Raw genomic sequence first — 15,215 nt, 5'->3', positions numbered from 1 at the left:
TCTAAGTATACCACTTAACCATCATTTTAAACATTAAAATCCTGAACACCAAATCTGCTCTCCTGGTAACTTAACATGTTCATAACAATATTGTTTACATAGTTCATCTACTTAGTTAAACATTTGATATGTAAATGTTAATCTAATTTAGATTAAATTATTGAAAATTTCTGGGTTAATAGCATTCAAATTAATGTAAGTGTTCCATATTTTCTTGTCCTTTAGGAGACAATTTGAGGTTAACCTGAATGCTTCTCATTTTACTAAATTAACATTTTAAAACCTTTTCTGTAAAGGCAGACAGTAAATATTTTAGGCCTTGCAGGCCACAGACAGTCTGTCTCGCATATTCTTCTTCGCTTCTTTCTTTTCTTTTTTTTGTTTACAGCCCTTTACAAGTGTAAAAAGTATTCTTAACTTATGGGCTGTATGGAAACATACCATAGGCTCTATTTGATCCATGGGCCCTAAATTAAATGTAAATACAGGCAGATGATATATGAATACTTATATAACAAGGTTCATATGGGTGTGTATAAGTACTCAGACATTATTACCACTTTTCCTCTATAACTGGAGACAATTTCCTACCTATATCTTGTTTATATGATTAAAAAATTGAAAATGCATTGAGGATAATAAATGCTCAAGATAGGCTGGAAGCCCTATCCACACTTACAGAATTGTAGCATTTTATTGCTGGGAGAAATTGTAAAGATTATCTAATCTGAACCCCTATGTATCTTATAGATAATATAACTAAAAAATTATAAATAAAAACAATTAACTTACAAAGACTTGAGGAACAAAAGACGTTGAAATGAGTCCTTATGAATTTCTTTTAACTGATTGTTACTCAAGATTCTGAAAAATAAAAAGGTTATTTCTGGATCAAAAGGCAAAATAACTACAATTATTTACGACACAGAAATATATATGGAGAAGCCTGGACAGAAAACGAAAGCAAACATAAGAGTTTATAGCCAATGATACGGAGTTAACGGAGGAAGCACAAGAGGACTTCAGGATAGCACAATTAATATCCTCAGAGAGCTGTAAGCAGCCAGCACATCCACTGAAAAGAATGAACTCAGCCTTATACAAATGGAGTGTTGTCATTCATAAAAACAATGCTCAGTATATGCGCAGCAGAAATGACAGTTGAATAAATTAGAAAACTGAGCGATCTGGCCAGAATTCTCCATAATGAAAGAGGAAGGGAACAGGAATGAGCCACAGACAAGCCTGACACCTGGTCTGCCCAAGGAATGTGAAGGCCTTTGCTTTATCTAGTCTCTCAGTAACGACGAGGGACATGCTTGGGGTTAGGGGTGGGGAGTGAGGGGAGTTTCACTCATTTCCTACATGTGAGGAGCAGAAAGGCACAGGGCCAGTGCCTCCAAGAACGGAGCGAGGGAGTGGTAGAGAGCCTGTACGGAAGCAGCTCTGCCAAACGTCAACGTGGGTGTCTCTTGCAGGAGACTCCACGCTCCTTGCACATGACATTAGGTGGTGCCCCCTTCAGGAGCCTTGGGGATTGGAGGAGGTGCTGTGTTGCCTTGTGAAGCCATTTCCATCAAGTTCAGCGTTTGAAATATTCTGCTTTTGCTCAATGTCTGTTGGCCACATATTTTTATAACCGCATCTTGTAGCATCATTCTACCCCAAAGCTTAATTCTTTACTCATAGCATATGGCAAAATATTACGGCCCAGAAACTCAACAACTAAGATCAGGGACTGTTCTCAGTTATAAGGTAGTTCAGATGACACAGATATAGTTACCTTTAAAAACAAACAAACATGAAAATAAAAACACAAAGACTTTAATTCCAACAAACAAGTCTTGGAGTCCTAAAAAGGCATCAAAGACCCTGGCCTCAACTTGAAATTCACCACATTATAAGGAACAGCAGTGATGGCCAGAATGTGTATGCAGCGGGAATGGTCAGGGGTGATGCTCTGATTCATTGTTTTCTCACCTCCCTTTCTCACCTCACGCTTTCATATTTCCATAGAAATGGTCCAGAAAGAAAAAGCAAAAAAACTGCCATGTCCAACAATGTTTATAGTAAACCTTTTCATAAATGTAAAACATTGGAAAAAATTGTACCTCCCTAAATCACTTAAAACTGTATGCGTATTTTCAAATCACATATTTGTTGCAGATGTCATTCACATCACTACTTAGAAGTTATAACCAGTTATTAGATCTACCACTATAGCTCGTTTCTTAGTATGTTAAGAGAAGCAGATCTATTACTATATCAATAGCTTTAAAAAATATTTGAAAACTTTTTTTCAGTAATAGTTTTCCTTTATTTTCTTATATATTTTTTAAATTTATTTTTTATTGTTTTTCTATTTCATTTAAAAACATAGTCCCCAAGAACAGAGGCTTCTGCCAATCACCAAAGAGACTAAAGGAAAAAACAAAAAGTTGAAGAAATCCTGCTCTGGGGAGCCTATTGACCCTACGTTAGAGACCTCTCCCGCATAAGGTAGAAATCTCAAGCTGACTTAGAAATCTTCAACACTTCCCAGATTCATGCTATTGTCTATAAGATCCCAAACACATATTATTTTTTTAAAAAGTAATGTTTAATTTTTACCTTAAAAATGTGTAATGTATATTTCTCATGGCTCAAAATTCCATAGGTATATAGTTACACAATCCAAAGTTTTTTCTCCTACACCATCTTTCAGACTACCCCGTTCTCTCTACTCCTTAAAGAAAACCAATCTTATTTATTTCTTGTGCTAAATGACTTCCATTTTTCTTACAAGTTTGGGAAATAAAATTTCCAATTCAGACTCTATCATGAAAAATATAAACTATATATAATTTCAAAGAAATTCATAAGTTAAAAAAAAAACACCTGCCTGGTTCTAGCATTTTTTGTTACCAATAAGATATCTTAGAGGGTGATCATAAACCCTATTTTTAGATTACTATGGCTAGTAGGTCTCTTATTATTAACTCAGAGGTCGTTTATGACATCTATTCGAGTTGAACTAATAATATGACACACAAACTTGTCATAAAAAATGCCAGTTAATTACTTTGAATGTAAATATTTTTCCCAAACTACTTGTGTACCTAAACTGACTTTTATACAAATTGATTTTAAAAAGATAAAAGAAAAATAGGCAAAAAAGGACAGGGCAAAATCAGAGAAGAAATATAAATGTTCAATATTTAAAGATTTCTTAAAATTGTTGTTCTCTTACAATTGTCCCCATTTCCCCCCCCACTGCTCTCCCCTGCCCTGCCCACCCCCAGCCCTCTCCCACAGCCAACCCCCTCCATGTTGTCCATGTCCATGGGTCATTTACACTAGTTTCTTCACTAGACCCTTCCCCTTCTTTCCCCCCTTTTCCCCCTCTCCCCTCTCCTCTGGTCACTGTCAGCCTGTTCCTTGTTTCCATGTCTCTGGTTCTACTTTGCTCATTGGTTTGTTTTCTCATTAGGTTCCTGTATGAAGTGAGATAATATGGTATTCTTCTTTCACCACCTGGCTTATTTCACTACGCATGATACTCTTCAGTTAAATTTACAAGTAATCAGAAAAATTCAAATTCAGATGGGACCCCTTTTATTCACTCATTACATAAGCCAAAAAATGGAGACTATCAGTGCTGGAAATGAATGCTGTCGTGGCCTACTACTGACTGGAGCATAAGTTGGCACAACTTCTTTGAGGGCAGTTAAAATGTTATATCAGTATAGTCTTCACCCCAACAATTTCATTTCTAAATATCTATTCTGCAGAAAGCCTGTCCATGTTCACAAAGATGCATGTACAAGAATGTTCATTGCAGCAATACGTGCAACAGGAAAACTAGACGTAATCTAAACATCCATCAATAGGGGTATTTTTAACTGTAACACACCCATCCTGTAGAATATTATGCAGGAGTTTAAATGAATTGGTTAACCAGGAAGGAAACAAATCTAAGACATAGCAAGAGGTGGAAGGACCAAGTTGTTACCATTTATGTAAAAAAAAAAAAAATGAAAATCATACAACATGCCTATCGTGCTATCAGTATGTAGGCAAAGGCACGGGGAAAGGTCTGCAAGGGCACACAGTAAACAGCTCAGAACAGCCTCACCTTAAGGGTGGGGGACGAGGGCGGCAGCGAAGGTTTCACTATACCTGTATTTCATTTTTATATACTGAGAATATAAACATGTATTACTTGTTACAGTGAAGAATAAGGTTAAATTGATTCATTTTAAAGAGGGCCTGCCAATTTAATTTTTAAAATAAACACAGACTTGGAATCAATAGAGGTTGATTTATGATATGGAGGTGAATACCTTTTCTCAGAGCTACTGACCTCAAAATTGGGGACTAAGAAGGATCTTACAGTGCAGTCAGGTTTGTTTGTTTGTATTCATTTTTGGAGAGACTATACTCACAGTTTCTCAGTTGTATGGAAGAACCTCCATGAATACTTATCAAGGTAAGAAATAGAGTTGCCTTTTAAATTGCTGCAAAGAAACACAGTTAATATCTTTAAATAGGCAGGAAAAGAACAAACAGTAATTAAAACAGTCATGGCAAGCTTGTGGGGATTAATCAAATGCAGAAAATACCAGCTTTCTAATTTCCACAGCTATCAGCTTTCCCAGTCTGCACAAATTAATAAAGACATAATGTGGGGCCCCTGGCACAAACCATGAGGCATCTCCTCAGAACCTCAATTTATTATCTAGGCTAGGTAATGCCAGTTAATTACTTTGAATGCATTTTCTCCCAAACCACCTGTGTCTAAAATGACTCCTTGTACAAACCAATGCAAAAATAATAATTCAACAGAAAAATTTATCATTATCAGCAAATTAACATAAAGAAACCTTGTGTCAGCCAGGCCACAGCAAAACTTTGGGTCAGTGCCCTCTGTGGGAATCTTTCCAGGTGTTAGAAAGATAAGGGCAATTAGAAATGAGAAGGACTGATATGGAAAGATCTCACAGACATATTTGACAAGGAAAAGCACAAATCACTGAGCAAGGAGTAAAGTATTACCTCTTTAGGGGGGAAACTGCAAAAGAAAAGGAAAAGAAGAAAGAGAGAGATTGCAAGAACAGACACATGCCAAAGTGGTAACAGGAGTGGCGGGAAGTGCTGCGTGGGATTTTCACATTTGTCCTGTGTGTTTCTGTGACTTTAACACCAACACCAACAACACAGGGAGGCTGTACCCATGAATTACAAGTGTTTAAAAGAAGCTGTGAAATTCCCAAGGTTCAGTCTCAACCACTAACTCCGTGGGTGACTTTGAATCTTCACCTTTAGCTTTGTCCTTGTCCCTCAGTGACAACTTACCTATCCAGTTTATATGCGCGTTTCCCAGGAAGGTGAGAAAAGTCAAACGGGTCCCTGTCTGTCCCTCTGCACAATGGACACTTCCACCCAACCAGAATCCTTCTGGTTGCTTTCGGCTCCCCAATAAAAACTGCCCAGTCTGAACTTGTCTCCTTCAGTCTGGCTCTCCTCTCCAACTGCTCTTTGTCCACCTCGTACACCACTGTGGTTCTCCTCATCACCCAGGACAGAAACTTTACAGGGTCGTATTTGATTTTTATCTTTCCTGTACATCCCATTCCCCAACTCCAGCCAGTTACTACAGCCTGTCGGTTTTTCTTTACACTGTTCCCAGGATGTTCTTTCTCCTCCTATCACAACCACTCTTCTCGCTTTACTGCTAGATTTTGCTCAAGTATTCTACTGGTCTCCCTGAATCAGGCTTTCCTCTTGAGATCGCTCTACATATGGAATTTAAAATAACCCTCTTATTTTTACCACCTGTCTCTCTCACTTGAAAACATTCAGGGGCTCTCCCAGTCTCAGTGCAATTTCCAAACTCCTAGAGCCAAAGTTTTTCATAAGCATATTTTTCACCGCTTCCTAAACCAATTCTTGACAGCAAGACTAGCCTAATAAGTCCTGATCGTTCCTGCAGCCATGCTGCTGCCAAGACTGTACGCATTATTTTTCCTCTATGTAACAAACCACAGGCACCTTTAAGTCCCAGTTAAAGTTATAGCTTAGCCATGCAGTCTTCCGACTTCCATAGGCCAGTGACTACAGATTCTGCTGAATTATACCACCTCTGGCCCGTATCTTTTTTAGTACTTAACTATATATCATCTCCCTTTTTAGTCATATTCCCTTTCTTCCCACCTGTCATTGTCATGTTTTATAGACAATGTCATACATCTGTGGCTCCCATAGTACTTAGCCCTGGCTGGACACAGAATGGGTGATATATTTAGAAAGCCAGGTGGCAAATGTGAGTTCTGGGTATAACTGCATATATGATAGGCACTGACATATGTGAACTCATCTAAATCTCACAACAATCCTAAGAGATGATAACTATCATAATCTTGACTCTACGGATGATGAAATTGAATCCAAACACTAATATATGGCATAACTGCATTCAAACTCGGGCACTCTGGCTCTAGAATCTCTTCTCTTATCCAATTTGTTGTATCACCACCAATGAGATTCAGAGAGGGCCACGAAGCTGTAAAGAGGATGGCGTAAAAGTGGGCGGAGAGTAGAGGGTTAAGGAATGAAGTGATGGGGCTAAAGAAAAATCACTAAGGAAAAATGCGGAGGAGGAAACAATGGTAAGAAGGAGAATGAAGATAAGGAATAGATGACAAACAAAATATAAAAGCAGGAAGTAGTCAGTGTGGGTTTGAGAAGATGAGGACGGCTCAGGGAGACCAGGAGGAGAAGGCCGGCAGGTCAGGCATGTTGCGGAGAACAAAGGATGAAAGGCAATTCTTACAAGGTGGTGAAGGTGTCGTTGTACGTGTCGGGGTCTGGCACAGGCACTCTGTGGAGCTTCTGCGTTGGGCCGAGGCCAGAACAAGACAGCGTCTCATTTTGGCAGGAACAGAGCTCACATATATTGACGATGGTATTCTGTTCAGGCATTGGAGGACCGACCTCAGATGACACTGCCTGATGGGCCCTTATAAACTGCTTGTCCCAAGAGGGATCTGTTATCTCAGACCAGGTTGGCTGCTGAGGCTGAACAGTCTCTGGATGTCGAAGTGTCTCCTCAGGGTGTTTCGGAGGAGCTGTGGCCTGCTGCAAGGGTGTCGGATGTTCAGCCTCCACGATAGCTCCTGGCTTTATGATGAGGTCCAGGTTCAAATGTAGGCCTGTTACCTCAGGCCAGAATGGCTTCTGGGGCTGAACAGTCTCTGGATGTCGAAGTGTCTCCTCAGGGTGTTTCGGAGGAGCTGTGGCCGGCGGTGGGGATGTCAGACGTTCAGCCTCCACAGTAGCCTTTGGTTTTACCGTGAGTTCCGGGTCCGAAGGTCGACCTGTCACCTTAATATGTTTATTATACTTGGGAGGCTGAGCTGGAAACTTCTGCAGGCCTGTGGAAGGGTCTGCATTGTTCCACGGGTAAAGAGGCCGTTGGAGCAGAGCTGAGCTGTCTTGCTCCGTCATAGCTTCAGGAGGTTCTCTCGTCTCAGGGGCTTTTGGTTCCTGAGTTAGGATCTCCTGAAGTGTTGAAAATGTTTTTCTGTCTAGGAAGTTGTCCGTTGTCAACTTCGCATCATACATTGGCGATGCTTCGGCCAGCAGCCACAACAGCTGCAATTGTACAACAATCAGTGGGGCCCAGAGGTGCAGCCCGGACATGCCAGCAGAGGTCCGGGTGACACAATGAGCAACCTAGGAAAGCTGGGGCACAAGGAGTGACCCGGAGGGGATGGGGCACAGTGAGTGACCTGGGGGCCCAGGGCACAGTGAGCGATCTGGTGTCGGGAGCAGGGGTGTCTGGGGCAGCGCAATGAGACCCAGACAAATGAGGTGCAGGCGCACGCACTGAGCAGGAGCCTACAATTGGCAGCCATGTCACAATTGGCAGCGTGTCACAGTTGGCAGCTGTGTCACAGTTGGCAGCCATATCATGCACGTGCCCCTTAGCAAGAAAGCACCCCTCCCCCACCTCAGGTTCCAACCTTTAGGCAGTTATATTAGTCTGGGGTGAGAGTACTACAGAAGAGCCAGCCTTTTTCTCCAGAATCACTGGGGACCAAGGGGTCCTTTTTTCTGCAGAGAGGACAGCTCCCTCCTGACGGACCTCCTCTTCCCCCTCACAGTGAGGCAGAACTGGGCTGCACACCTGGTGGCCACGGACTCCAGCAGCCAGGGGTGGTGGATGCGGGTGGTAAAGAGGGTGGGAAGTTGCGGGGGCAGAGGTGCCTGCTGCAGAGCTTCCCAAGGAAGCCACAGGGCCTGGCATCCCAGGAAATTCCCAAGTGCTGGTCAAGCTCCTGCAACCTGAACTCCCCCTTAAAGCTGAAATCTGAGTGACATTCTTCTGCCCTTTGGCTACACTGCTTTTTAAAAAGTAGCTGACCTACAGAATGAACATCAGTGTGGGTGGCTGGGAAGGGGACACACTTTACAGTTCTAAAATGTTGTCATTTCCTGGAAATTCTCAGAATCCACGTCTGATTCTTCACTTGCCACTCTGTTAGGTGGGGGCTACCACTGAGTCAGGGACGACTCCAAAATTTCTGCAGATGGGCTTTGATAGTGAGCAATTCACTCTGGGAAACAGGGTCTGAAACCCAGTATACAACCCTTTACAATGGTTGGGAAAAGGTGCCCCTCCCACTTGGCTCAACACGGCCATTAATCTAGAAAAGCAATGACGGCCTTTTCAGAGGTCAGCCCTGTGCGCACATGTGGAGAAGACACTCCGGTGTGAAAGCTGGCACATTAAACCATTTTCTTCAGACACTATAACTAGCACCCAATTTGCTTCCTTCACAGCCCCTTTTATATTCTATTTTATAAATTACTGTCTGGCACAACGTCTGGCCCATAAACTCCAAGAGAGAAGAGCTGCATCTTATTCCCAGTGTCTAGCACATAGTACTGGTTTCTAAAGGAAACTGATTCCAGGATTGGCCTCATGCAGCGATGACTCTCTTGCTAGAATTAGGTTTCTGAAAATTTAGCATCAGTATGGAATCCCTTCCTCACATAATTCGAAGGAAGACAGGCTTCTTCAAGCCCAGGATGACACCAGAGCTTTTGTTTCTGTAGCCATCAGAGGTTCCAAATTCAAAATTCCACATAAGTATTCTCAGCAGGCTCACACAAGTGAAATGAAAGAACTATTCTATTTCAACTATGAGTTAATTTTTCTTTAATTAGCAAATGTTTGATTTCAAGGTACTGTCAGTACTTTACTAAATACCTATTCTAAATAGGTTTTCCAGACCAGCCTTCTCAGGGTACTGGAAAAATAGGTCATAAAACCTATAGGCTGAAATAACTTTGAATTTTATCAAGAAAAATAAATAAAAGCCTTATTCAGCCAAGTACCTCTACCTTATGCAAAGCAAGATGATTTTGATTTTGTACTAACAAGTTGGCAGCCATACAACAATGTCATCGGAGTACTTTACATACCCATTTAAAGTTTTCTCCAAAAAAGGAAAACACTTAATCTCCAGTGAATAAGACTTTTTAAATCTATAATTTTAGAAAATTAAGCTAGTGACATCAGTCAATGTCTTTGCACCATCAACAGCTATATTAGCTACAAAGTACTCAATAGATGGCTAGAGGAATGAGTTATTTCTTATACTAGGAATTTAGTATGTTAGTACTTAAACCATCATTCTAGTCTATAGAATGAATATAAAGTACCAGTAAAGGATATTAGTCTTTTAGCCTTGACACTACAGCAGGATTCCAATCCACCAACCACATTTGTTAATGTGCTTTTGGAGTATCTTAAACCAGCCCTAGAATGTTTTTACTTACAAAGCATACACACATACACACATTTACCTGACAACCTTCTTCCCAGCCTTTATTGTCTGGAAGTACACGTCACAAAAAAACAAAAACAAAAAACTAATGAAACTGGTGTTTAGCCTAGACAACTCGCTGTCATGCACTGTTACTCAACTTGGCAAGTGGACATATTCTAAAAGTTGAGAACACCAAGTGTGTTATCCCTTTATCTTAATCTTGAGGAATACTGTGTCTCACAAAGGTAGACATCCAACAACTTAACACCACATCCAATGAACAAAAATGCCTGGCAAGCAACATGAAATAGCAACTCAAAGCATACTAAGTCTGCTACTCAAAACATTCACTGGTCGAATTGCCTATAAAATCTAATTAGATAAAGTTTTAGTTTCCCAAATACAAAATATTTAGAATTATGGCACTCACAGAAGAATGATCAAAACTTCATCTGTTACAAGTTATCACCTACTAACAATCATTTATCCAACCAGTCTTTGATGAGCACCTGCTACTGCTACATGCAAAACATTTTGCTAAAAATGTAGGGGACATAGATTAACATAAGGAAGTAGAATCCTTAATTTCATATAAAGACAGGACAAGGTATATACAAGGTAGACTGAATGTCGTTAAGAAAAATAAAATGTCATGTGTGCCTTTTAAAGTAAACGCAACCACAAATTGTAATCTCAGTATATACACAGCTAACAATCCTAAGTATTGTTTGCTAGGCCTTCAAAGGGAAGTGAATGTCAGCTTCACACTCATGATCTCATCTAACCCTAATTACTTGCCAAAAGAAATAATACTATTGCATTGGGTGGTCAGGTTTCAACATATGAGTTTGAGGGAGAGGGACACAAACATTGGACTGCAACATTTCAATTTTGGACTTCTATACACCAAAACTGTGAGAGGATAAATTTCTGTTGTTTAAGCCAAGTTTATGGTACTTTGTTACAGCAGTTTGAGGAAACTAATAGACTCCAACTACCCGTCAGGAATGGTTTTGAACTCCAGTGATTAGTGTGTATGAGAAATCTTCTCTCATCTCTTGATTAATAAAAAGTTAGCTCACATGTCCGGCCAAGATGGAGGCATAGGTAGACACACTTCACCTCCTTGCACAATCATAAGAAGGATCACAACTAACCTCAAAACAAAGAACAACCAGAACTGCCAGAAAATCAAACTGTATGGAAGTCTAACAACTAAGAATTTAAAGAGTAAATATTCATCCAGCTGGGTAGGAGCAGCAGAAATGGAGAGGTGGGGTGAAGAGGACACGGTGTGGCAGTGGCAAGGCAGCAGCAAGGCAGTGGTGGCGGCTGGTGGAACGAGTGGTCCCACACTCACACCTGGGGAGTGATCCCAGCCCCAGGCCAGACCCTGAAGCGCAGGTTCCCAGCGCTGGGAAAATAAAGCCTCATAGTTTCTGGCTGTGGGGTTGCGCGGGAGAAGAAACCACCCATGTCTGTCTGTTCAGAGGGCCGCCACAGTCCTGGAAAGCACTCAAACCCATCTGCTCAGGGAACCACCACCAGGGCAACAGCTAGAGGGGCACCAGTCATATATGGAAAGTGAGTGAAGTGACTGGAAACAGGGCGAGTGCTGAGCAAGTAGCATTGTTCCATCTCAGACCCCTCCCCAACATACAACACCACAAAGCAGTGGAACAGGTTGCCCCGCCCTGGTCAATACCTAACACTCTGCCCCTTACAACGTAACAGGTGCTCCAAGACAGGGAATTAAAGCAGCTCTACCTAATACACAGAAAAAAACACAGGGAGGCTGCCAAGTTGAGTAAACAGAGAAATGTGGCCCAAATGAAAAAACAGAACAAAACTCCATGAAAAGAACAAAGCGAAACAAAGATAGCCAACCTATCAGATGCAGAATTCAAAACACTGGTGATAAGGATGCTCAGAGAATTCATTGAGCATGGCAAATAAATAAGGAAAGAAATGAAAGCTACACTAAGTGAAATAAAGAAAAACCTACAGGGGACCAACAGTGAAGGGAAGGAAGTCAGGATTCACATCAATGATTTGAAACATAAGGAAGAAATAAACAGCCAATACAGAGTCCCAAACAAGTTGGACCCAAAGGGGACAACACCAAGACACATCACAATTAAAATGCCAAAGGTGAAAGATCAAGAGGGAATCTTAAAAGCAACAAAAGAGAAGATGAGAGTTCCCTACAAAGTAGTTCCCATAAGACTATCAGCTACCTTCTCAAAAGAAACTTTGCAGTCAAGAAGGGACTGGCAAGAAGTATTCAAGGTGATGAAAAGCGAGGACTTACAACCAAGATTACGCTATCCAGCAAAGCTATCATTTAGAATGGAAGGGCAGATAAAGTGCTTCCCAGACAAGGCAAAGCTAAAGGAGTTCATCACCACCAAGGCATCATTATGTGAAATGTCAAAGGGACTTACTTAAGAAAAAGAAGATCAAAACTATGAACATTAAAATGACAACAAACTCACAACTATCAACAACTGAATCTAAAAAAATAAAAACAAAATCCAACTAAGAAAACAAGAATAGGAACAGAATCATAGGTGTGGGGATCATTTGGATGGGTATCAGCTGGGAGGGGGAAGGGGGAGAAATGGGGAAATGGTGCAGGGATTAAGAAGCATAATTTTAGGTACAAAATTGACAGGGGGAAATTAAGAATAATATAGGAAAGGGTGAAGCCAAAGAACTTATATGCATGACCCATGGACATGAACTAAGGGGGGTGGGATTGCTGGAGGGTAGGTGGGTACTGGGCAGAGGGGAACAAAAGGGAAAAAATTGGGACTACTGTAACAACATAATCAATAAAATATCCTTTAAAAAAAAAAAAAGAGGATGCTGACTTGTGTACTTCCTTGTTGCCCTATAAAGGACTATCGTCCAAATCTTAAGCTCTTCGTGGTACCAAAGTTACCACCAGAAAATGAAGCTACATGTCGGCTCTGGACATGCAGATTAGGGTGGAACTGGCTCTGCCACAAACACCATCTACTCATCTCATACAAGCAGAAGCCTGGGGACAGGGACGGGGATGGAGAAAGTGAAAGAACTCTCAGAATAATGAGTCATCATTACTGCAGTTGCCCACATTGAGGAAGAGGGGGCAGTCCTTTAACATTAGGTGGTCAAGGGGGTCGATGACTGGGGGAACCTTCTGTTTGATACTTCTATTCTCCTTCTTTCCTTGGACCAGCATCCACAAAAAAATATTGTATGGAATTGGCGACATTCCCGGACACTGGGTGGGTCCTAATTAAAATAAGCCAATTTGTATCTTTGTTTTTGTTTTTTAACTTATTATAACATAAGTGTTTCCCACATCATTGCATTGTTTGTAAAAGCTCCCAAATAGACAACCAAATGAAGATGCCATAATTTTCTTCGCCATTTCCATATTGTAGATGCTTTAAATTGGGTCCAGTTTTAAATTGCTATCGATGTGCTGGATGCCATAGATTCTTATGAATAAATCTTTTTTCCATATTTGAAGTTACTTACATAGGAAATAGATTCCTAACCATGGATTACCTTGGCCAAAGGCTAAGATCGCCTAAGGTTCCTTATGCACATTAGCACCATATCTAACACATCTTCGTGCCCTTTTCCATGTGTATATTGGGGCCCTTGATGGACCTCTCTCGAATGAACCGGTGTCTGAGAGGCTGCCTGTGCTCATGACTCCTGAAGCCCAGGATGTGGCTTCGGTTGGGTTGTGCTGCCCAGGGCTCATGGCATCATTGCACTTTGTCACATCTCTGCAGTTAGAACAGCTGTAGAATAACAGAGAAGTTTCTGCTCTGCTAAGGGAAACAATGACTAGAGAGTTCTAGTGAGAAGAAACAGCTCAGTGTTGCCCCCAGGGTGACATCAACATCTCACCTCCTCTCGCTGTGGAAACCACTTCCCCAGAAACAGCCCCAGTCCAGTGAGTACTTGGAACTATTCTTGCAAATACCCTGAGCCCTGTGGTGACCCAAGACCCCTGTTGCATGTACAAGTCAACAGGCACCACTGTACTTAAAACTTCCTTTCTCACTCAGCTTGGACCCCAGAAGGAGGCTGGCATGGGCGAGTCTTGGTCCCTCACTGTCCTCCTCACCATGGCCCTCTGTCCCCAGGCCTCCTCTGACAAGTGTCCTCCTGCTGCCATTTGCCGGTGTTCCCCCTACTCTCTGGCTCCGCTCAGACCATATACCAAAGTTCTATGGACAGAGGCACCCAAATGAGATCAATAACTTCTTGAAGGGTTTTCAAAATTCCCTGGGCTGTTTAGGGGGCTTTTCTTTCAAAGGACTTTTAGTTTTCTGTTCTATATAGCTGCCAGGAAGGGTGGGGGCTTGTCTTATTTTGGAAATGGTAAAGTGGAGTAGTTTTCAACAAGACATAGAATCTAGCTTCACCTGCTTTCCAGTGATCAGCTGAGTAACAAACTCACCTCAGTGCCACTTTATGGGTGGTTTACAAAGACAGTCTCTTGCTGGAAAAATCTCCCTGGACCAGACTAGGTTTTCCAACTAGAACTGGCACAAGAGGCAGACTGTTCAATTGTATGCCTTCCCTGCAGAGAGAGCTCAAGATCGAAGCTAAGATTAGAGCAAAGATAATACACAGAGGTGTCCAAGGCTGTGAGCTAAAAAGAGCCTGAATTCCCCGCTTCCGCGGACACACCAGATCGACAGCGGCGTATGAAACAATGTCCTCTGGGGGGAAAATCCTGAAAACTCGCTCAGCTGCTGCTTCACATCTGCAAACGAGAAACAAGCCGCATGGAGGTGGTTAGGAGGGGCTGAGACGCGGCTCCCTAATCCACAATCGCGCGGGGACTCACAGGCCCAGGGCTTCTCCATTGGAACTGAGGGCGGGTGCCCCACATCAGTCACCAACGTTTTTAGATTTGCACTCCAGAGACAAGCTCCCCAAACATCTGGCTGTGAAAAGCAACGGGGCTGCATCCGGGAGACCCAAAGGCCCAGCGCGGAAGCAGCCTTCTGAAAAGTGCCCAGATTTTCCACGCAAGAGACTCTCCTGCTGATCTTAGAGCCTTGGCCCGAGGGGCCGGGCCTGCTGGGAAACCCTTCGGGACAGGGGCTGGTGGCAGCCGTTCTCACACTCTCCCCTGCCTTACTACCTTTTTTTTTTTTTTTTTTTTAAGCTCTCGATTTTCTTTTTTCTCATCAGGTGCCGTCTTTACGCTCCAACAGGCGGGCACCATCATCTCTGCGCTCTCCCTCTGCAGCGCTCCACAGCGCCAGCAACACGCGGGCGGTGCCCTGGTTTTTGCAGCTGCCGCTCAGGGGCTGCCCCCTGTACATCTGGCTCTAGTTGGCCGTGGGAGGTGGGGACATGAGCTCCTGGATCCCACAGGACTGT

General features: G+C 42.3%; 1 long non-coding RNA gene across 1 annotated transcript; it reads right to left on the bottom strand.

Annotated features, from left to right (window-relative positions):
• Nucleotides 1-849: 849 nt before the first annotated feature.
• Nucleotides 850-14,977, bottom strand: LOC149998020 (uncharacterized). The gene is made up of 3 exons (XR_016514063.1): nt 14,281-14,977; nt 4,425-4,496; nt 850-864 (listed from the first exon to the last, which is right to left on the bottom strand). It is a non-coding gene; the product is annotated as an uncharacterized LOC149998020 (long non-coding RNA).
• Between the last annotated feature and the right edge of the window lie 238 nt (nt 14,978-15,215).

The sequence above is a fragment of the Furipterus horrens genome, unplaced genomic scaffold, assembly GCF_987537825.1.
Source record: "Furipterus horrens unplaced genomic scaffold, mFurHor1.1.pri manual_scaffold_11, whole genome shotgun sequence".
Taxonomy (NCBI): domain Eukaryota; kingdom Metazoa; phylum Chordata; class Mammalia; order Chiroptera; family Furipteridae; genus Furipterus; species Furipterus horrens.
Note: the sequence above shows the minus strand (reverse complement) of the source record. Positions and strands in the feature narration are given on the sequence as shown.